Source organism: Mus musculus, chromosome 5 (assembly GCF_000001635.26).
Source record: "Mus musculus strain C57BL/6J chromosome 5, GRCm38.p6 C57BL/6J".
In the NCBI taxonomy this organism is placed as follows: domain Eukaryota; kingdom Metazoa; phylum Chordata; class Mammalia; order Rodentia; family Muridae; genus Mus; species Mus musculus.
In genome coordinates this window covers 26335645-26359400 of record NC_000071.6, presented here as the reverse complement: position 1 = coordinate 26359400, position 23756 = coordinate 26335645, and the positions used below count along the sequence as shown (strand labels likewise).

At 43.2% G+C, this 23756-nt stretch overlaps 1 pseudogene; it reads right to left on the bottom strand.

Moving 5' to 3' along the window:
* On the bottom strand, window positions 536-4108 carry Gm18957 (predicted gene, 18957; annotated as a pseudogene).

The following is a 23756-nucleotide window of genomic DNA, read 5'->3' as shown; positions in this document are numbered from 1 at the left end:
CTCTGACCTGTGGGTGTTTACCTGTATGTCTGTCCTCACATCCTTGAGCACCTCCAGAGCCATGTGGCTTTGTGGCAGCAACAGAGCTGGAAGGTGCATTTTCTGACAGTACGTGGTCAGGAAGCGAGAACATTACTCATCCTTATCCTCTAAGCAGTGGCTGTGCAGAATGTTCAAGCAAGTTGGCTGAGTCTGTGAGAGGAAACATTTAAAAGCCTCTGAACTTCTAACTATGTGTGCCAAGGCACTACACTCTTTAACACTGCCAGTGTTTTCTTGCACATTGACTCTCACGGCTCTTAGCTATCCTTCCCATGTAGATAGCCTACTCTTCCTGGCCAGAAGTAATTCTAACTAAGCTGGGAGATGATTCTACTGTACAGTCCTTGCTGTGTGACCATGAAGACATGAATCCCAGTCTCATAGTCATGAGGACCCTACATTAAAAAGGGGGCAATAGTCTTTTGCTAATCCCAGGGCTGGTGGGGTAGAGATAGGTAAACCCATCAGGAAGGTTGGGATTCTTTTTTTTTTTCTCCAAATGCAGAAATATTTATTTTGGTTTCCTTCATTGTTTTTGGAAATTTGATTTTGGTTTATAAAACATAGAAATAGCCAACACTAAAAGCAAACATTCAAATCCTCATTGTGATAAATTATCAACTTCCTGTGCAATTAAGAATACAAATATGAAGTTAAGCTACCAAATGGTGTTATTATAATGACAGTTCTTTAGTACAAACCCAGTTGTGCTTCAATAACACACACTGTCACACAGCCAACAATAGTGGCTTCAAATGTGTAAACAGCAGCTTGGATAGGTCAGTGTGGCAAAGACTCGCAATAAAGTGAAATGCTGTTAATTTCCCAATTTAACTTTTAAAAAATATACCTTGGGAAGTTAAACCTAGGATATAAATTTTTTTCAGACTTCTTAACCCCAGATTTTTGGCTTGTCAAATGCATTTCACATAAATCAGGTAGTTTTATAATAAGGATATTTGCTTGTTACTGTGCATTTTAATAAGTACCCACGTATATTAACTCACTAAATAGTTTTGAAGACATGCTTTGCCTGAGTTTAATTGGGAGGGGAAAAAAAAGCAAGTTGATCACCACATCATCCCTTGCCATGAAAACCATGTTTGGAGTCCAGTGACCATCACAGATATGCACTGGTTCCAGGAGGGAGTCCAGTGACCATCACAGACATGCACTGGTTCCAGGAGGGAGTCCAGTGACCATTACAGACATGGGCTGGTTCCAGGAGGGAGTCCAGTGACCGTTACAGACATGGGCTGGTTCCAGGAGGAGCAGGTGGACAGCGGTGGAGGTGTCACAGTTGAGCATGGCCGATTCAGGGCGTTCTTTGAAATACCATCTTCATTGCAGAGTCTAAGGCAGGATTCCTTATAACCCCTGGGACAAAGGGGCAGCAGGGAACCAGATTTGGAGTGGAGTCTGAGAACATCTGAGAACATTTGTGTGAGCCACCATTTTGTTTTATCTGAGACTGGGCACCTACATTTTCTGAGGAGGATCTGCTCTTTAATTTACTGAAAATCTTGTGTTCCAGCAGGTACAACAGGGACCATTTGGAACCCTTAAAAACCAGAAAGGTCATGTGAGTGTACTATATGTAAGGTGGTGAGGGAATGGGTCAAGGGGGAAGAGAGGTTCAAAAGAAAATTCTCTGGTCCACTGTGACTTTCTTCAGCCTGGACAGTTGTTCTTAAAAGGACAGCTTGCCTCCAGTGTACGGTGCTCTTCAGAGCAGCACACAGCTGCAGAAAGCGCAGCAAGCAGCAGACATACCAGAAAAAGTCCTAACCCCTTGGTTACAAAAACAGGAGACAGAAGTTGTAACACCCACCTTATCAGTTGACGTCTTAAATAACTTAGCACTTTTGTGGGTTCCCCTTTACAATGTTTAAGACTCATTTTGGAAATTGTGTGTCCCCAGGATCACGGGCTGCAACACAGGTGACTGTAAGTAAGGAAGTGTCCCATGCCCTTGACAATCCCTATGACAAGACTTTGTGGACAAGTCCAGCGACAGGGTATTTCCTTTCCCACACTTGCTGCAGGCCAAGTTACCAACGCAAAGGCCATTGGTACGGGGAGGACTGTAGAGGTACAGCATTTCTTCTAAGTATTCTTCCTCACGTTAGATCTTGATGGTGGACTACAGTTCATCTATCGGTAACCTGAAATAGTTGTGTGGCTCTGGTCTTTTCACCTTCAGTGTTGGAATCAGAAGGCCATTGTCAATAGAAAACAATTCTTGATGCACAGCAATGTTCTTCAAAGGACTGTTGTAATCCTCTCTTCTCTGCCCAGGAAGGTAGACTCTCAACGTCGGGTACCACAATTGCTATGAAAAAGGCCTGCAAGCTTTCTCCATGGACAAACACCTGGGCCATCACTTCACTCTGCAGGTAGATATTGTCAATCTTTTCTGGTGCTATGTACTCTCCTTGGGCTAGTGTAAATATGTGCTTTTTCCTGTCAATAATCTTCAAGGTGCCATTGGCGGCCATTCTCCAGTGTTCTCTCTGTGTAACCAGCCAGGACTCAGCTGTTCCTGCTGGGTCTTTCAAGTAGCCTTTGAACATGTTTGCTCCTTTCACATATGCCTCAACCTCACCCTTGGCAGCCAGGTAACTCATGTCTTCCACATCTACAAGCTTTATATAATAATTGCAAGGCATGGGGGCACCAACATAACCTGCCATCCAGTTTCCAGGCAAGCTCAGCCAGCAGCCAGCAGTGTGCTCAATCTGTCCTTAGCCTTCATAGAACTGACAGCTGAGAGCTGTCCTCAGAAATGGCAGCACTGTAGCTGACACTGGGGCTGCTCCTGTGATTATCAGCCAGACTTTCCCACCCAGACTCAACCGTATCTTGTGAAAGATGAGTTTATTCTGCAGGCTGTTGCTTCTGATGTTGCCTCTGTGAAGCTCTGCCTCTTTCCTTTTAGAGGCAAAGTCCAAGAGCCATCGCTTCATCGAAGTGTTTGCTTGTCCAGAAATTCTGTCAAGCATCCAGTTTAGCAGTCTAGAACCGCAGGGAAGATGGTGGGCTGAAGCACTTCGAGGTCGCCCATAAGCCGCCTGATAGCTCCTTGGAAAAAGTCCTATCTTAGCACCATGACACAGCATACACGCACTATCAAGGTCTCAAACATATGGGTAAGATCAGAACATCATCTGGGAAAGTGATGAATGCACTCTTCTTTCCCTTTCATAAAACCTGAGCAATCGTTCCTAATGTTTTGATGAGTGATCATTGCTCCTTTGGGGTTGCCTGTAATTCCACTCTCGAAACAAATCAGCACAGGATCTTCAAGGTCTGGAGGCTTGGGCTTTATTCTGTTCACTCTACCAAGGTCCTTCAGAGTTTTTAGGCTTATTTCTACTCCACACTTTTTGCCTCGTTCCACCAGATCATTGCCATAAGAGGCCATGATGATTTGATTTTAAGGCATGGTGTTAACTTATTTTCTACATCTTCTAATAAGAGTTTTGCTTGCCAGCAAAAAAATCATAGAGAGTTCAGCTTTGTTCACTATGTAAGTGATGGTGTCGGTTCCAAGGCTGTCATAGAGCAGAATAATCACCATCGAGTAAGAGAAGCATCCCCGCTCAATGATCACCCACTCAGGTCTGTTTTGAGAGAAGATGCTGATGAACTGCTCTAAGCAAGTCTTGAAACCCTTCTGGATCAGCGCAGAGCCTATGCACTCAGCCAGTTCTGCAACCTCTTTGTAGGAAATCTACTCATAGGGCTGGTTTGACTTTCTAGAACCTAACAAGGGCCATTGTTTGACACCTGAATCCCACTCTGGAAGCCATCATACATCATTCTGATGTCATCGTAGTAGCACACCAAGAGCTTGTCATCGTTGAGGACTGCTGATCTTTGAACACCTTCAATAGTACCTGATATTTCCACAGACTTCATGGAGAAGTCACATGGTGGCTTCTGCCCCACGCCGGGTTGCTGCGATGCTACTTATGGAGTCGCGGCTGCAGCTGCTCTCTTGGCTGTGCCACCAGCATTGCAGCAGCAGGGCCCGGCGGCTGGTAGGGCAAGTGCCAAGCCGCCCAGGTTGTGATTTTTAACCCCCAAAATGAGTACACTTAGTCTTTCCCAAACACTATCTTAAGTTTCTGGAAGATTTGATAATTACTCATTACACAGACTTGGAATTATCACTGAAATTCAATGTCCACTTCTCAGCCAAGCAAAGGGGGCTATCACAGTGGGGGAGGGCGGAAAGAAACCAACAGAGTCAACCTAGACAAATCACTTGGAACCTTTAAGCCTCAATTTCTTCCTCTTGTAAATGGAAAAATTGAGCACCTGTGAGGAAAGTTTACATTAAATTTTAATTAAGTATTTAAAATTGGCTCTCACTGATTTCTCCCCTCTCTTCCTTCAGTGAACAAAGCCAAGCAGCAATACATTTTCTACTCACAGCTGGCCGCCCTCTTCTCTGGGTTTTAGAGCTCAATGCTCTGAAGTCCCATAAGATACGCAGATCAAGCAGGGTGGGCTCCTGCCTTTCACCAGCATCAGGACAAGCTGAGACTGTGTTGAGCAAGAGACCTGGACCATTCACTGTGAGCTCTGCATCCTCATGACTTCAAGCCTTGTGAGAAAGAGCTACCCTCATTCAAGAGATCAAAGACAAAATACTCACATAGGAATGAGCATTTTTAAGTATAACTGCAGCCTTGTCTGGTGGCTCAGGCCTAGACCCTGGGAGGCTGGGGAAGGAGGTTCAAGCCCAGCCCGGGCAGCTTGATGATGCTCTGTCTCAGAGTAAAAAATGAGACGTTACGGTACGGCTGCAGTAGAGCGCCTTGGTGGAAAGCTTTGTTTCCACGTGTGAGATCCATGATCAATCTCCAGTTTTTAAAAGAAAGAGCTATTATGAAGAATTAGTTAATACAGCACTGAGCCAGGACTTGAGGTGGGAAGGGTCAGTACAGGACTATGATAGCAACATGAAAAGAGCGTTGCAGTATAGCTCCTGAATGGGGACTGCTTATCCATAAGCGTATCTGGGTGGTTCATGAGAACTCAGGCCCTTCCACTGTGGTTAGTCAAGGTACCTGCACCCCAGAACCTCCTTCCAGAGAAGCACCAGGTTAGACAGAGCAGCATGTCTACTCTGTGCACTTGCTGGTCTTATCACAGGATCACCTAGTACATAGGGGCTTTAAAGTGGAATCAAATAAGAAGACAAGAGGAGAGTTCAGTGTGGTCCAGCAATGACAGAGGCTGCCAATGGCAAACCTACTAAATGGGAGGCTCCTGAAGGCCATTTAGCTCTGAGAGGGAAGAGAACACTCTGGTCAAGAGTTTGAGATAAAAGTTGGGAAGATGGCCTGGAGGTTAGCGGTGCTTGGTGCTCTTGCAGAGAACCAAAGTTTAGTTCCCAGCACCCATATTGGGTGGCTTACAACCACCTATAACTCTAGCTCTAGGGACTTCTTCTGTCTTCTTCAGACCCCTCATACATGTGCACCAACACAAATGTGGATATAAATTAGAATTTTTAGAGAACACTTAGGATGCCCCAGGATTTAGGCTGGGAGCCTAGAAGCATACAGGGGACTTACCCTACAGGCATCTCATTGATATAAGATCCCTCTATGACCCAGGAATGATTTGTATAGGTCTCTTCAGAGACCCTGCTCTCTCTCCTCCTTCCACATTGGTCCCAGGTGATTTTTGTTGTTCCCTGAAGCCAGGTGTGTTAATCTCATCTTCTAACTGGATGTTACATATACGGAAACAGAGAAATCTACCTTGTTTGGTGGGCCATAAGCTGTACCCAACGAGACTTTGTCAGTTTGAGAGTCAATGTCCTTGGCCATCTCTGCAAAACACAGAGTGGTCCTAGAAGCCTCCTTTGGCCAGGAGCTAAGTAAGGATCAAAGGGAACCCAAACCACCAACTAAATTCCCTTTTTTTCTGACCTTGAAACCTTAAAAACACACTTTTCATATTTTTTTATTTCTCTAAACTGAGAGAAGAGAATACAGGAGGAGTTGAGAAGGCAGAAAAAGACAGCATATCCCGTGTTCACTAAAGGAAGGTCTGCCATGGTATGTTAGGGTGTTCTGGTTTCCATTCTGTTACTCTGAAAGACAAACAAACCACTGACCAAAAGTAACTACAGGAAAGAAAGGGCTTATTGTGATTACACTTCCAAGTCAAAATCAATTACTGAGGGATGACAGAGAGGGAACATGAAACAGAAACCATGGAAGAACACTATTTGTTGGCACACTCAGAGGCTCATGCTTAGTCAGCTTTCTTATACAGACCAGGACCACCTGCCCAGGGAATGGTGCTGCCCAAAGTGGGCTCATCCCTCTTGCTTTATTAACAGTCAAGACAATTCCCTCATGGGTATGCCCACAGGCCTGGCCTAAAACTGCTTCCATTGAGGTTCTTCTCACAAATGACTCTGGGTTGAGTCAAGCTGACAAAGCTGACTAAGAATCAGAAGGACGAAGAGCCAAACACTACTCTATGAAACATGAGAAAATAAGATTTATTGCCTCATAATTACACTCCTATTATGCCTCACTTCCTGAGTGTTTGTCTTGCTGAAGTGAAGCAGAAGGACTTGAAAGCCCCAAGGATATACAGCAAAGTGTCACAAATGACAATGTGAATTAAGGATGCACAATTCACCAACTCTAATAAAATCTCTTTTATTTATGTGTGAGAGCTAATGTGTTCTGGCATACTCCTAATTCCTGTTTTGTTATTTATGAAATGGGAACCTGACAATTCACTAAATCACTATGAGCCATTCCTTTTACAATCTGTTTCATTTTCTAGGCACAGATTTCTATTATTTATTATTATTTATTATTATTATTATTATTATTATTATTGCAGTCAGGAATCATACTGAGTCTCAATGATTCAAATTTAGCAATAAGAAGCAAACTACTTTGGCAATTTTGAATAACATAAACATAATCTTCACCAAAAATACTACTACCTCATTCCTTCTTTGGTGCAGAAACAACCATCTGTGTTGCTCCTTTAGGTTCAAAGCTATAAGGAGAGTGTAACAGCAAGAGATCTCAAAACCAGAAAAGTAAATTTTGAGAAACCTGGAAAGGCACAAACTGTATTTGAGGCCTTGTTGGAAGGCTCAGCTCCCAGGCCGGTGTGGTCTGTGTCTGCCTTGAGCCCTGGGAACAAGTGAAGAGGCAATTACCAGCTTTGTTGAGGCAAGACATGTTGACAGGCATCTCACCTTGAAGAACAGCTTTTAGTTGAGACCACCACTACATTCACAAAAGGTGCCCAATGGGATAAATGCTCTGTTCTCATCCTACCTCCAACCCCCTTTCAGATACCTCTCATTCTTAGGACTGAAAGCAGAGACAAGTGGTCCAGTGCTGGACACAGCAGCCCAGCAGGAAAAAGGCCAGGACAGGCCCACAATGACATCAGGCCCCAGTGGAAGGTTAGAAGCCAGCAACTCCAATGACAACTGAAAGTGAAGGCTAAGGGTGCTCAGCTGTTAGGGTGTTTCCCTAGCATGTGCAAAGCTTTCATAAGCAAGACATGGTACTGTGTCCCTGTAACCCAGCACTCAGAAGGTAAAGGCACAAGAATCAGAAGATGAAGGATGAAGGTCATCCTCAGACACACAGTGAAGCTAGCCTGAGATACACGAACAATGAAAGATCAACCCTATGGACGGTCAGAGGAGTGAGTTGCATTAAATGAAACATAAAATTTGTAAACTCTTTTCTAGAGTGAAGTACCACTGCTTCTTCCAGCAGAGAGTAAGGTGACCTACTCCTAAGGGAGTTATAACTTATAGGTTTCTCTGCCTGCTCCATAGAAAAGATAAGAATTTAAGACTTACAAATTATTTAGAATTTCTTTCTTTTTAAGGGTCTGTTTGTTAGAAACTCAGTTTGCTCAATGATTTCAATCATTAGGTAGACCAGCAGTCCACTTGTGGTCATAATTTGAGCAGTTGGTGGGATGGGATAAATGTGCATGTACAGACAAATGCAAGCCAGTATTCAATCCTGAGTCTCATTCCTGGGTGTCTGACACCTCCCTTAAGACAGGGTCTCTCACTTACCTCAAACTTGCCAACTAGGCTAAGCTGATTGACCAGTGACCTTCCAGGGCTTGTCTCTGCCTCCCAATGCTGAAATCCTGAGCATGTACTATAGCACGCAGCTTTTCTAGGTGAACTCCGGAGAAGGAACATGGTCCTCCTGATTATATGGTAAGCACTTTCCTGATGGAGAGCTCTCTTCAGAACCCAGTTTAAATATGAAAATGGATATTTTTGTGGCTCCTTCTTCAGAGTGCACAAAGGTAAACTTTGGCCTGGCTCTTAGTTTGTTATCACTGAAATTCTAAAGCAGGAAGCTTATTATAGCCATGATCTGGTATTCCCAGCTTGAGAATGGTCTTTCCAGGATACCTCATGATATGGAATACTCCCACACCTGATATAAAATGCCAAAGTTGGCTAGAGGGATGGGCTAGAAGGATGGGCTAGAGGGATGCTTCCATCATTAAAAGTGGGCTAGAGGGATGCTTCCATCATTAAAAGTGGGCTAGAGGGATGCTTCCATCATTAAAAGTGGGCTGGAAGAATGGGCTAGAGGGAAGTTTCAATCATTAAAGGCATTTGCTCCTCTCCCAAAGGACTTGAGTTTGATTCACAGAACTCACCTTGGACAACTCTCAACTGCCTGTTATTCCAGAGGAATAAATAACAAGGGAAATAATTCCCTCTTGTGACCTTCATGGGCACACATGGTCACATGCACAGACACCCCCCCTTCACAGGCACATGCATACATATAACTAGAAAATAATAACAACAATAATAACATAACAAAATGGCCAAATGTCTGCATGAAGCCTTCCTGCCCTCCCGTATTTTGAAGCATCTCCACATTACTTCCATCACTTCATACTGTGTAAACAGTTGCTGTGCTGTAGCTTTAACAAATGGCAACAAGGAAAGGACTAATGTTCAGCACAGATGCATTCCTCCAATGTATTCGATTCTCAGTTGACTGAACACACAGATGCAGAACAGAGAGGTACAGAGTCAAACTGCAGTGCTTGCGTAAAAAGGGGTTTTAGAGTAACTGGTCAGCAGTGATGAGGTTTTTCTGTAATCTTTAATAAAGATAATTAAGCAAAGGTGAAGAGTAGAATTTCTATAATCAGCTTTACTTCTGAAAAAAAAACTGAGTGGATAAGCACTGTGGATAAAATAAAAGTTGGGATTTTCACCAGGAGGGGGATGCAGTAATCAGCAAAGCAAGCAAAGTGTGCAAAGTTTGAGGAGTCTAAATCCTGTCACATTCCCAGACTCCCAAAGAACCCCAAGCGCACTTCTTTCTCTTCATGTGTGAGTTACTATGGCTACACAGACAGTCTCTGCTAATTATTTATCTCAACTCCATCATCATTCTCTGCCATAGAGTAAGAAAGGTTTCCAACCCGTCTCCCAGATTTCTGTCACTGCTTTCTTCCTGGAGTGCTGAAGCGGATGGAACACAAGGGGGTTTGTTTCCATCTCTTCCAGATGTACAGGTTAGAAAGCAAGCCTGTTAAAAAGCAGCCTTGTGGTGCCTTCATTAGAGCAGCAGAGTTTCCTCTAAGAGTCTAGTTAGAAACATGGAAAGTTAGTGGTACAGAGAGCTTTGGAAGCTACCTCATTAAGCTACACGACAGAAGTGCCAATCTTCCCTCATTCCCTCTGGCTTTCTCTCCAGTCATGACTCGTTGGCCACCTAGGAGCTACAGCCCTGCTTCCTTTCTTCCCAGTTTTCCCAGACTTGGGTTGTATGATATTGCCTTCAGATTGTTCCTTCTGTCTTAGTGTCATCCAAGCATACTCCAGATGTCTCTGGTAGTCACGGCAGTAGATTCTTGCCACAGACCCACAGAGGTGTGTGGTGGACTGAGTTGGCTCTGAACATGATGAGACACTTCATGCCTCCTCAGGGACAGCTCTTCATCTCCTTTCTGCTTTAATGCTGCACTTTTGGAATCATCAAACCTCTATCAGGCTGTCTTAGCTTTACCTCTGCTACAACAGAGGTAAAAATAAGATGGGGAAAAGTCCCTAAATGACTGGGATCCTAGCTTGGACATGAGGCCTTGATGTCCCTGAGCTTGGCCAAAATCTCATGAAGCACCCTCCCAGTGGCAGGAGAACCAATGAGATTGTGGAAAAGAACTAATTATAATAAACTTGTAAAATTCTTAAAGCAAGTCCCCAGAAACTAGACATGGCCAGTGACTGACAAGGAAGAATCAAGCTACAAAGCAATGCCTCCCTCTCTCTCTGCTCCATTGCAGTGGCAAGAAGCAATTTAATGAAGAAAGAGTTTATTTAGGGCTTGCAGCTTGAGTGTACATGTCATAGTGAGGGAGTCTAGGCAGCTGGAGTTGAAGCCGAGGGTCATACTTCATCTGCAGTAAGGAAACAGAAAGATGAACACTCAGCTTGCTTTCTCCTCTGTATTTAGTCCAGGACACCAGCCTACGGGATAACATTGCCCATGATGGGCAGGATTCCCTTTTTCAATTAACCTAATCTAGATAATACCTCCCAGGTTTACCCAGATGCTTGTCTCCTCAGTTCCATCAAGTTTCTAATAAAAACTAGCTCCAATAACTACTTCTCCCAGCCCTGATCAACCTGAAGAGTCCCAGGATAAGATGAAAGCTATGGGAATGGAAAAGCTGGTTTAGCAGCCTCTGTGGGGATGAGATGTGCCCTTGGTATGGCCTTGAGTCTTCCAGCTTCTGCTGACATTGGTATCTGTGCAGGAGAATGAAAGCCATCCATCCAGGAGTGCTGGTGGCAAAGATGTTGATACAGCCATGGTTTTGGTAAGCAGAGCAGGAAAAGGAGAGGTGACAATGGGGGATAAACATGGACACTGTAATCTTCCCTCACTGTTCATGGGGATTGGATGTAGAAAGAAAACCCTCACAGAAAGAAAGATCTGTGGATGCTCATAGCCCTTCTATAAAAGAGAATGGTATCTGGCTATAACTCATGCATATCTCAAAGTATCATCTAAATAAACCTTAGATTTCTTACATGCCTACTACAATGTAAAGGCCACATATGTTTTTATTCTGTGTTTTAACTTTTAGGAAATAATAACAAGGAAGCAATCTATACATGCTTCACATAGACTTGTGCTTATTTGAATGAGAAGTGTCCTCCAGAGGCTCACAAAAATGAACACTTGATCGCTAGCTAGTGGTGCTGTTTGGGGAGGTTATGGGACCTCCAGGAGGTAGAGCCTTGCTGAGAAAGGGTGTTACTGAGGGAGGACTTTGGGGTATAAGGTCACTCTCTCTGCTTCCTGTTTATGGCTGAAAATGTGAGTTCTCAGCTTTGGCTCCTGCCATTTGCTGCCATGCCTCCCCACTATGATGGACTCTCTCCCTCTGCCTTAACACAAAATAAACCCTTGCTTCCACAAGTTACTCTTGGCCGTGGTGTTTCAGCACATCCTGGGTCCGGCTTAAGTTAAATAAAAGCAAACACTAAGAAGACCCATCATCAGTTTTATAGTTCAATGTTTCTTCTTCCTCTCTTACTTTGTTTCTCTACTTCAAAAACACTGCTGTTTTACCATATTACCTTGTTGGGGGGGCGGGGTAGGGGATTAACAAGAAAGACCAGCTCCACTAAACCTGAATTACATTCTAGGGTGGAATGATTGACTCTTGACTTGAAAACTTAAGGGTTCTTGGGAAAGTCAGTTGTGTTGGATGGTGTTTTGCTGGGGCAAACATGGAAGAAATATTCCACTGAAGAAGACACAGGTAAAAAGAAGTTCTGCTAAAGCAAACACAAAAAAGGACACATGGTGAAGGATTCTTCACTAATGACATGCACATATTGGTCAGCCTTATACTGCATAGTTGAGCTCCATTTGTTAAGACTCCATAGAAAGAAATGTGCCAAGAAACTTCTGGTGGTGTGCTGCAGTTTCTTGCTGCTTCCTCAGACTTGACTGATTGGCAGAGTGATGTCAGTTGAGACAGACTCACATGGAATAGGTTTTGTTAAGTCAGACCCAGATGCTGAGACAAGACAGGTAGTGAGGCAAGACTCGTGGAAGACATGGGATGTTTGAGGGTGTATGAAAAGGACTCAACAGACAGTGACAGAGGTGGAGCTTAAGGCTTGCTTATAGAGCTAGCTGTGCAAAGCTTCTTCTCAAAGAATGAGAAATCTTTCCTGATCTTCACATTTCTGAGAGAGGCACAGTCAAGAACTTTTCCTGGTGTTCCTGGTGGCTCTGGTCCCTCCTACTGATGGATGCCGATTCAGCTGAGGCCTGGTTGTTCCTCCTAGGTCATACCACCATTGTTGCTATTCCAACACTACTGAGCTGAATTGCTGGTATATCCATGAACTGTTTGTGAGTGGATTGAACTGCTAACCTGTGAAGTGAACTGCTGATTTCCTGACAATGCAGAGGAGGTCAGCTCCAGTGAACCTTTCTAAACAGGTCTACTTCCCCCATATCCTTTCTTTTCTACTACCTCTGGTGGGTGGTGGGCCAGAAGGGAAGTTGAAGCATTTAAGAGCCATCATTAAAAAATAATGTTTGAAAAAATTAAAGTTACAGATGTCTGTCAGATGGATTTCATTTCCCAGTTCTTACATCTTTCTGCTTCTTAATGCTGCAATACTCAAGAGGTTTCATCCATCTTCACTGATTCTCCACTCTGTCTTATGGAAGCCACACAGCATAGGTGGAGACTGATAATTTACTACAAGCTGGTGTCACTGTGGAGTGTAACAGAGAGTCATAGAAGCAGCTACGCCCTCTGTCATGATGAGCATGCAAGTTAACACAGCCTGGAGTTATCTGACAAGAGAACCTCCATGGAAGAATTGCCCTGATTAGATTGGCCTCTTGGGATGTCTGTGGGGGGACAGCCTTGATTGTTAAGTGAAGTAGGCCTAAGATGCAGGTTGGTCCTGGGCTGTATAAGAAAGCTAGTTGAACATCAATCAGGCTGAGAGAGCCAACAAGTAGCACTCCTCTCTCTCTGGTGTCTGCTTCAAGCTTCTGCTTGAGTTCTCACCCTCAAAGATCAACTTCCCTCAGGGATCAAATGTTACCTGTGAGCTTGAGATGAAACAAACCTTTTCTACGCTAAGTTGCTTCTGGTCATGCCAACAGAATAAGACTAAAAACATCCTTCAATCCGATGATCCCCACAATTCCCACCTGGAAAACAGAACTGCAGAGACAGGAGCATCTAGAAAGCCGGCATGTAGTTACTCTCCTCAACAGCTGCCTGGTCCTTTTTTGGAGAAAGAAGATGGATTTAGCAGGAGACAGAAAATCCATATCCAGTACTTTTCTGTAGAGCTTGTGATAAGACTGTGTAATGTTAGCACCACATCATGTCCCATTAGCTCCATACCCTTACAGTGTTTGCATTTTCCCATCAGGTGCCAATTGAGAGATGATTGTATCTGACTCTTGGAGCAGAAAGGAGCTAATTTGATTAGATAGAGTGCTGGAGCTTCCATTGCCTTGGGGAACAGAGATGTCACCTACCAGCCCCTTCACAATCAAATGTGTCAGTTATTCTTAGAAAGGTGGCCAGCATCAATAGGCTATGAGTTATCCTGGTCTTCAAAATAATTCAACAGTGAGCTTCATATTTTTTTTTCTTTTTGCAACTCACATTCACCAGTATGAGATAGCCATTTACTCTGGAATCCTAGAATATACACAAACAAAAAGGATGGAGAAAAGAGTGGACCTCAGACATGAGGCAACAGACAAAGCACCATTCATGTCAGGAGTGAAGCCCTGATCAGTGGTTCATATTTTCATGCCTCTTGTTCAGAGCTATATCTCTCTCTGGCTCAGAAGATCTTTGGGAGTCTTTGTTTGCCTACTCTGGACTCAAGGTTCTATTCCAAGAATCTTGAGAACTCAGAAGTCAGAGAGGTAAATCATAATGTTAACACTCATAGGGCATGAACACACAGGCGGTGCTGGTGAGGGGAACAGATGAAGAAAGGGCATCTCGGTTCTAGTCACGTAATGTTCACACAGGCACGTCCAACATGCCACTGCTTGTGCTACATACCCAGGTGGCAGACACCTTTGTTATAGTGATAACCATGTCCTTGGAACAATCTTTCCCAACCATAACAACAGTGACCCTTGACTGTGGCTTTGGGTCCACTAATATCTAGCCTGGCCATGCCCTTCCTCATTTCTGGTCAATGGGGAAAACATCACTTCCCTGCTAAAGACAAATGACAAAAGGAGGGCCTGTCAGTAGTGATCAGGTGTGCAGGGACTTTAAGATAGGACATCCAATTAAAATGTATGGAGTACATATATCCTTTCAAGTGTGTGTGTGTGTGTGTGTGTGTGTGTGCACGCCTGCCTTCTGAGGCTTTTCTACTGTAGTGTAAAAGATAGACTGGTCCAGATTGCCTATACATCAGTGGAAGTAAAGGGAAGCTAAGAGTCTCAACATGAATCCTGGTATGGTGCCAGGTCTCATTTGTCCAATAAATACTAAAACTCCTTGTTTTCTGCAGCCTAGCTGGACCACATTTTCCTCCAGCCGTTCTTGCCAATCTCTACACCAGAATGATGTCACAGCTCTATAATCTGATGTGGAACTAAGGCATGAAATGGTTACCATCTGTCTACATGGTGAACTGAGTCCTCGGCGCTCCTATTTAAGCAGTTCCTCCAGCTTTATGGACTTGCTATGTCATGCCACACATGGAGATCCATGATAAGAACAGCGAGCTCACTCTGGAGACCCTGGGGACTTAAACTTGGATCTCTCTGTCATGAGACAGCCAGTGCTGGACGTCTCACACAATATCCTTCAAGTCAATCTCATAAATCCCTGTTTGATATATATTCATCCTGTCAGTTCTATTCCTCAAGAGAACCTTGATGATACAAAACATTTCAGAAATAGCTACAGTACTGTAGATATCCTTAAGACCTGAAGAAATAGTTCCACAATAACAGTTATAGGAACATTAAAATAAACTTCAGCATCTGCCTTAGACCAACTCTCCCCCCTCCCCAACTGACTTCCACAGACAAGGATAACTACCTCCATGTCTTCTGTCTGTCATGATGAAGGCTGCCACCACAGGCTAATCTCTGTGATGCTGTTAATAAAGGTTACCATGTATAATATATGGTGTGTATGACATGTTCTTATATAGTAACTCATAGTCCCTCCTAAAATCCCTATAAGATAATACAATAATGGGTGACTAGAACTGAGGAAACCTAGTGCCAGAGTTTGTACTTTGTAGACCCCCATCTGCAGCCTTCCAGTTCACTTTCCCTGCATTTCTGATTGGTTGCTTATAGGACTGGGCTGTCTGGCCAGTGAACTCTCAGGATCTACCTAACTCTACCATGAATCATAGGGTTACAGGAATGTGCAGTCACACTCATTTTGTACACAGACACGGGATTTGAACTCAGGTCCTTATGCTTTCAGAGCTGGCATTCCTACCCACTGAGCCACCCCAGCCCTCTGGACTCCTTCTCTAACTGCAAATACTTTTCCTGTTCCGTGTCTCTTGCTACTTTGACTGGCAAAGGGCTGCAGATTTAAAACGATTCCCCTCAGGCTTAAAAGTACTTCTCCTTTGTTTTCTGACAACAGTGCTCATCATCTTCTTTATGGGAAATAAAAACTGCTTTGATTTATTCTCTCTGAAGCTCTTAACAGAAGCTCTCTGTTCTCGGCTTCTTATATTTGACTGAGGATCCGTCTAACTATTGTACTCATTTTCATTTATGTGAATTAGTATTCATAGCATCTTTCAATGGAAACCTTTCATCTCTTATCTCAGAGAAATTTTTCTTGTGTCATTTCCTATTCCATCCTCTGTCTCCACTACTACTGCCATGTGCCTCCTTCTCGCTCCCTTCCTCCTCTTTCTCTTCTCCCTCCTTTCTTCCCTTCTCCTCCCATCCTATGATTGACCTTGCATATGGTCCAGCTGGAATTTATTATGGTATCTTCCATAGCTATAAGCTTTTTCTAATTTTCTGCCTAGGACATTATCATTGGATTTTTCTTTTGCCTGAATTATTTGTTTAGGCAATCACAGTCATAGACTGTGTGAGGACTTTTCCCTCTCTTTATTCAGAATACAATGGTTTTTCACTGTGAATTCAGACAACAGATACATTACAAACCTACCTTTCAAAAGAATCTCATAAAGAGAACAGTTAAACGCCATCTCTTGAGTTAAGCAACTTAAGAGAACAGCAGGCAACTGCTTGAAAGCCCTGTCTGTAGAGCGATGTTATCATCTACTACTATAGATGACGGTGGGTTTCATTGACTGCTGATCGCTACAGGAAAAGACTAAGGTGAGGTGTGGCCTATGGTGGATTTGAGATGTTCCATATCTGGGTACCTCACTGTCAGTGGCAAAGTGAAGGTGCTTTGCTCTGAGACACTAACACCCAGCTCAGAAGCCTATGAGGATGCTCTACATTCAGGGAATCCATGCTAGCAGATGTTATGAGACAAGTGCTTTCTCCCATGTCTCAGCATGTGCAGGGCATGCAGTGTCATGGTCCAGGACATTTGCAGGTGCAAGGGTAACTATCCAGCATGACTAGCTCTTTCCTACTCACTGTGCAGACCAGTCCATTCCATGCCTAAAACCTCCCATGGACTGACCATGAAGATCAGCTCTATCTGCCGTCCCTGTCCCTTCCCTCAGTCCTTCGAGACAGGTGCTTCCTACACAGTCCTGGCTGGCCTGGAATGTCCACGCTGGCCTTGAATCCACAGTGCTTTCCTGCCTCTGCCTCTTGAGTGCTGGGCTTGGCCAGTATGGGCCACCACTCTCGGCATCCTCATCTCTTTCCCACAGCTTCCTGTACTTTACCCACCTTGATGTCCCTTCCTTTCAGAAACTCCCCAAACATTTGATACTTTCATCTTCAAGAATTTCTAACCACAAAGGGAAATGCATCTTGGTGTTATAGCCACCTGGAGCCTTTTGTATTGGCATCCTGTGTTGGCAATGGAGATGTGGACACAGCCATTTCTAGAGGTCTGACATTAAGAAGAGACAAGAAACAAGCCTTAATATCAGATTCACGACAGCAGAACAGGAAAATGTTGGCATGGAGAGACATGGCAAAAGTTTAGCTCACAGTGTGGCCTCTGACCTTGGCTTCTCAGCTTCTTCAGCGAACACACCACAGAGGAAATAATAACTGTATTGCTGTTACTTATCTGCCCCTTTAGCTGATGGCCTGGAGGGTCCCTTATTGAAAAACCAAAGAAGATTCAGATGGAATGTTCGTCTTTTTTCCCAAAGATCCAAGTGTATGTTGACAACTGCACTATCCAACTAGCTTAGATGAAGCTGCACCTTGTTTGAGGGAAGGATGCTGTTATGTAAGGATGAGCATAAGGTCACCCCCACCTGGACCCCATCATGCCCTAGTCTTGTTTCTGTTGCTGGGACAAAACAACCTGACAAAAAAAGCAACTTCTGGGAAAAAGGACTCATTTTAGCTCACACTCCTAAGTTGTAGAGCAGCGGTTCTCAACCTTCCTAATACTGTGACCTTTTAATACAGTTCACCATGTTGTGGCGACCCCCCCCAACCATAAAATTATTTTATTTTATGTTGCTATTTCATAACTGTATTTTTGCTCCTGCTGTTAATTATAATTGTAAATATCTAAGCTTTCTGATGATCTTAGTTGAACCCTGGGAAAGTGTTGTTTCACACACACACACACACACACACACACACATTTTTGACCCACAGGTGGAGAACTGCTGGTATAGACCATCACTCTGGGGGAATCAGAGTGTCAGGAACATGGTTCAGCTAGTGACATCACACCCACGGTCAAGAGCAGACATTAATGAACGTACACATGCTTAGTGCTCGGCTGGCTTCCTCTACTGTTAGAGTCTGGAAGCCTGGAAATGGTGCTGCCCACTTTCAGGATGGGTCTACCCATATTAACAATCAAGACAATCCCTCTCAGACATGCCCATAGGCCAACAGGACCTAGACAATCCATCACTGAGATTCCCTTCTCAGGTGACCATAGTCTGCTAAGTTGATGACTAGAACTGCTGTCACTCCAGATGTTTGGGAAGGGAAGGCAAATAGAGACTAAGTAAGACCTGTGCGGTGAGGAGTCTCATTCTTACTCCTAATCGTTCACATCAGAAGCTGAGGTTCCCATTTCTATGCTGGAAACACATTTCTATTTACAGCTCACATGAAAACACTGTTGTTCTTATTTAATGTGGTTTTCCAATTTCTTTCCACAAATGCTCAAAATTGTTCCTCAATTTCAAATGCAATAAGATCATTCAGTCTCTTAGACAGGCATCTTAACTTTTATAAAACAGTAAGACATTGGTGACATAAAAATAACATGATATCAAGTGAATCTTCTGCCATTGAGGTCTCCTGATGGAATAATTCTTCAAACTCTTCCTTTCTTAGTTATTTTATGTATGAATTTTAAATGATTTTAGATTTTTTCCCTAAAAATAATTGAAATTTTTTCAAAAAAATCAATGTTATTATATTAGTGTGTGTGTGTGTGTGTGTGTGTGTGTGTGTGTGTGTGCATGTGCACATGTGTGGGTTTACATATCCTGGGGCACATGTGTGTCATGGAGCTTGTGTGGAAGTCAGAAAGAAACAACTTTCAAGAGTTGTTTTTCTCTTTACAACATTGGATCAAGAATATCGAACTCAGGTTGTCAGCCGAGGCAGCAAGCCTTTTTACCCCCTGAGCCATCTTGCGGGCTCTAGACTACTCCTTGGACTTTATCCTGCAGCCTCACAGCCACATTGGTAATGAGATTACAGCTCCACTTGCCCAGTTCACAGAGTCCCTCCATGGTCCATCACTGGAACCTGGTACCTCAAGTATGTGCCTGTCATCTTCATAAAGCCCAGTGGGTGCAATTACCCTCATTCAAAGGCTAGAACATGTGGCCAAGGGGTAAAACACAACTGCACACTTGCTTTGCCTCCCTGGTATCAGCTTGTAGTCCACAAGCACATCCACCTCAGTACTGTTGGTTCCCATGGTCATCAGTTCATCCAAAATGATTTTATCACCTTCAAAGCTGGAGGCCTGTTTTTAACATCCACTATAGCCTAGAACTTGGAACGCAGCCTCTTGGTTGATCCTATTTTAGAATATTGCCCAAATAAACCACTCTACCATCAGACCTTAAGGCAATTCTACTCAGTTTCCTTCCCCGGGCACCTCCTCAGATGTCAGAAATCCATGACCAAATCTCACATTAAAAAATGAAAAAACAAAAAAACAAAAAAACAAAAAAAACAGAAACAAAACAAAACAAAACAAAAGTTTCCAGAGTTCTACATGGATCTGCTCTGTAAATAGTCAGAGAAAGACAAAATAGTCTCCAAGCACAGCAACATAGCAGATACAGATGTCAAAAACCAGCTACCACCAGCCTATAACCAGCCTATATAATCAGCCTATGAACAGTCTATGACCAGCCTATCACCAGCCTATAACTAGTCTATGACCAGCCTATAACCAGCATATAACCAGTCTATAACCAGCCTATGACCAGTCTATAACCAGCCTATAATCAGCCTATGAACAGTCTATGACCAGCCTATAACCAGCCTTTAACCAGCATATAACTAGTCTGTAATCAGTCTATAGGTGACCGACCATACATTGTAACTGCAGTCTCTGGAAGTTGGCTTTCAGAAGGTCAATGTTCCCACTTAGTGCATGCAAGAGAGGGGGAGGAAAGTGAGGCAATGGCTTTGTGCAAAGCCTTACAAAATTGGCACATAAAATGGCCAGTTGGCAGGGCTTGAGAGATGGCTCAACAGTACCAGCTCCTCTTGCAGAGGACCTGGGTTCCACTCCCAACACTCACACAGTGGCCCACAGCTGCCTATAATGCCTGTTCCAGAGTATCTGATACCCTCTTCTGACCTCCAGAGGGACCAGGTATGCACATAGCAGACAGACAGACATACAGGCAAGACATTTACACAATAAAAATAAATAAAGATACAAATTTTTAAAAGTAAGTTGGCAAAGAGGAAAGCTAGACACCCCCAGTCAGGACTGACATCACCCCCACCCCCGCAACCCTCTATCACGCACATTGCCTCTTTTTCTTTTCTCGCTTTCTTTCCCCCTTTCTCCCCCTTCTGATGCCAAAATGAACAGATCTTATGTGGAGAAATTTCTTTCTACTATATCAAAGATTTATCAAATTCTCGCATAACTGTTTTGTAAGACGGACCTCGAGCCCAAGCTGGACTCGAACCTCCTATGCAGGAGAGGGTGACTTTTCTGAACTTCTGATCCTCCGTGATTCACTGGCTGCCTACTGCTTCCTCCTGGGATTGCAGGTTGCATTACCACATACCGGTTTGTGTGGCACTGGTGTCTAACCTATGGTTCCACACATGCTATGTAAGCACAACTAAGCTACATCTCCAGCCCCAAAATATAACTCTCTGATTCATGTTTACTATCTTTAATTCAAATTCAACACAAAAGGAAAGACAGAACTCTCTGCCCCTCACAACCTTCTTCCTTGTCATATGGACTTGACCCCGGTGTGTACAATAGAAACCCACTCTGCATTTGTGAAATGTGAAGTTTAAGCTTAACACTTTCTGTTGGACACACTGGTGGTGGGCTGGGGGACTTACCCACAACCTGTGTTCTTGTTTAGTGAACAATATTTAAAGATGAGAAAGCCTCATAAAATAAATAAGCACCTGTCAAACAGTCACAGAAAAGCTCAAATTATAAGGAAGAGTATAGAGAATTTTGCAAGCACATACACTTGGAGGGAAGTGACTTGCTGTGCCACCACCAGGTGGATGGCACAGATACATATGTGACATCTGTCATGGTCTTCTCTCTGTCTAATGTCTAGGGATTTTGTGTCTGAGCAAAGTCTGTCATCATTTCAGAAAAATAACCTGCCAGGCTACTCAGCCCAGACTCTTCTGTATGAGCACCATCTTTGGTTCAGCACAGTAAGTATTCAGAGTCAAACACTGTAATCAGACAAGATCAAATCCTCTAGTATAAAGCCAGTACAGCAAGCCATGTCAAAGAAGCTCATCTGGGCCACTGATACCATTGAGAAACTTAAAAAATAATAAAGTCTGCCTCTACAGAGGAAAAAGGAGAATACAGCTCTGTGCAGTTCTAGCTTTGATTCATCTCCCTGTCCTTGCATTGTCCTAACCTCAAGAAACAGAGGCAGAGGACCACAGTATCCCTGATGGATCAGAAGCAACATGAGCCTCAGAGTTCAACCAGCAGCATCCTGATATCAGCTGTGTAGCCTACTCATCCCCGAGAATTCCCAAGTGGATGACAACAGGAAGTGGTATTATGCAATCCCAGGATTGGGAGTGGAAGAGAGCATGGCCTCTAGTTTGGGATACCACTAAGTCATCTTGGTGTGGACTTCTGCTTAAAATTTAATATTCCAGTTCCTTTTCCTCCTACACTTTGAAGTCTGTATATCTTAGCATTCTGTTTCACATTCTAGAAACTCTAATGGAAGCTTCTAGAAGAGCCTCAAGTAATATTCCTTCACCTTTCAACTGGATACACCTCCAAACATATAAAGTTGAATGTTAGAATTTGAAGTTCCCAATTGTCTGACTCTGCAACGCTCCTGATCTCAATTTCTATGAAATCCAGTATAACAATCTTAAGATTCCAACAAATGAAGCATGTGTCTAATTGGACTAGTGGTATATAAATGTTCCAGAGATTCCCAGTGGGGTTTCTCAGACCATTGCCCTAAAGAACAAATTCTCTGAAAAACACAAGGAAAAGGGTAATTCCAAGCATAGATGTTCCTTACTGTAAAATAGTGCAGCTGACTCAGGGTATCATAAATGTCACTATTCTTAATTCTTAATCTTGAAAAAGAGAACAATATTAGCTCTCTGAGGGTAACCACGGCCTTTCTCTTTTAAGGCTGCATACAATGTGTGATATGATAATGATAAAAGGCTGACTTGATTCTTGTCTGCACTGATGACCCTACTACTGCAAGAGAGAGTTTCAGCTGTGGGACACAGACCACAGAAGGCACAAATTATCTTCCTGCAGACATCTTGTAAATTTGTTTTTAAAATTCAGTAAGCATTTGGGGGGGGGGGATTTTGTGATGAAGTGGATGTTTATTTTTTCTCATCAAGTGCTTGAGAATTGGATTACTGAATGGTACAAATGTTAATGGTCTGTGGACATTCTCATGCAGGGATAGGGAGATAGGGCAGGACTGTCTCCCCTAACAGGTACTTACATTCTTTGATGCTCAGGAGAAGCCAAAGTCAGCTACTGAGAAAATGTGGGCCAGGAAGATATGCTGCAATGCAGAAAATGTCTGCAGAAAGGTATCTTGTGTGTTCTCTGGTCTGTATCCTACAGCTGAAATTCTTTCTTGCATATCAGGGTCATTAGTGCAAACAAGAATCAAGTTAGCCTTTTATCATATCACACATTGTATGCAACCTTAAAAGAGAAAGGTCATGGTTATCCCCAGAGGGCTAATATTGTTTTCTTCTTCATCACAAAATCCTGTCCAAAAATTCTTACTGAATTTTAAAAGCATTTTTTCTAAACTATAAATAACACAAATATCAATCATCCAGAGAATGAATCAACTGTGGCACATCTATACAATGGAGTACAACACAGCTATAAAAATGATAGACCACTGATAGCACAGATGGATAAGTCTCAAGGTATTGTGCTCTGACTCTGAAGAAGTTAAAATATCATACACCTTATATTTCCATTGTCATAGCTAGGGTTTCATTTCTCTTAAGAGACACCATGACTGTGGCTTACAGTTTCAGAGGTTTAGTCCATGATCATCTTGGTGGGAAACAGCAACATGCAGGTAGACCTGGTGTTGGAGAAGAAGCTGAGAGTTCTACATCTGGATCCACAGGCAGCAGAAGGAGACTGTGCACCACAATGGGCAAAGTTTGAATATATAAGACCTCAAAACCTGCCTCCTCAGTGACATACTTCCTCCAACAAGCCCACACCTCCTAACATAGCCACTCCCTATGGCTAAAGATTCAAACACATAAATCTATGGGGCCATTTCTATGCAAACCACCACATCCATTAATATGGAATTTAGGAAAAAGCAGCTTCTGAGGACAGAAATCACTTTGATATTTGTCAAAATCAGAAGGAAGAATAAAGAGCATTACTGACTGCAAAGGGCTATGTTGCCATTCTTCAGGTCAATGAATATATTTATATGAGCTGCTTTGGTGATCACAAATTGTAACATTTGTTAAAGAATAAAAGAGGCAGATTTCACTATAGGTTATACTTTAATAGAACTGATTTTAAAACATATATATATACCAGAATGCACCTTATTCAAATGTAAATGCATCCACCTATGAAGATGTCATCTTTCTAAAAGTCATTTCTACACTGTGTCTCCTGAGCTGCTCATATCATTATTTCAGAGACTATCTTGAAAACAGTCATGGAGGAGCTAAAGAACACAATGCTAGAGAAGACAGCAGCCGCATTTGCATCTGATCCTGTTCCTAGAGCACCAAGCATGTCTGGATATGAAACAGCTCCTCTCTTCTCCTTGATTACCT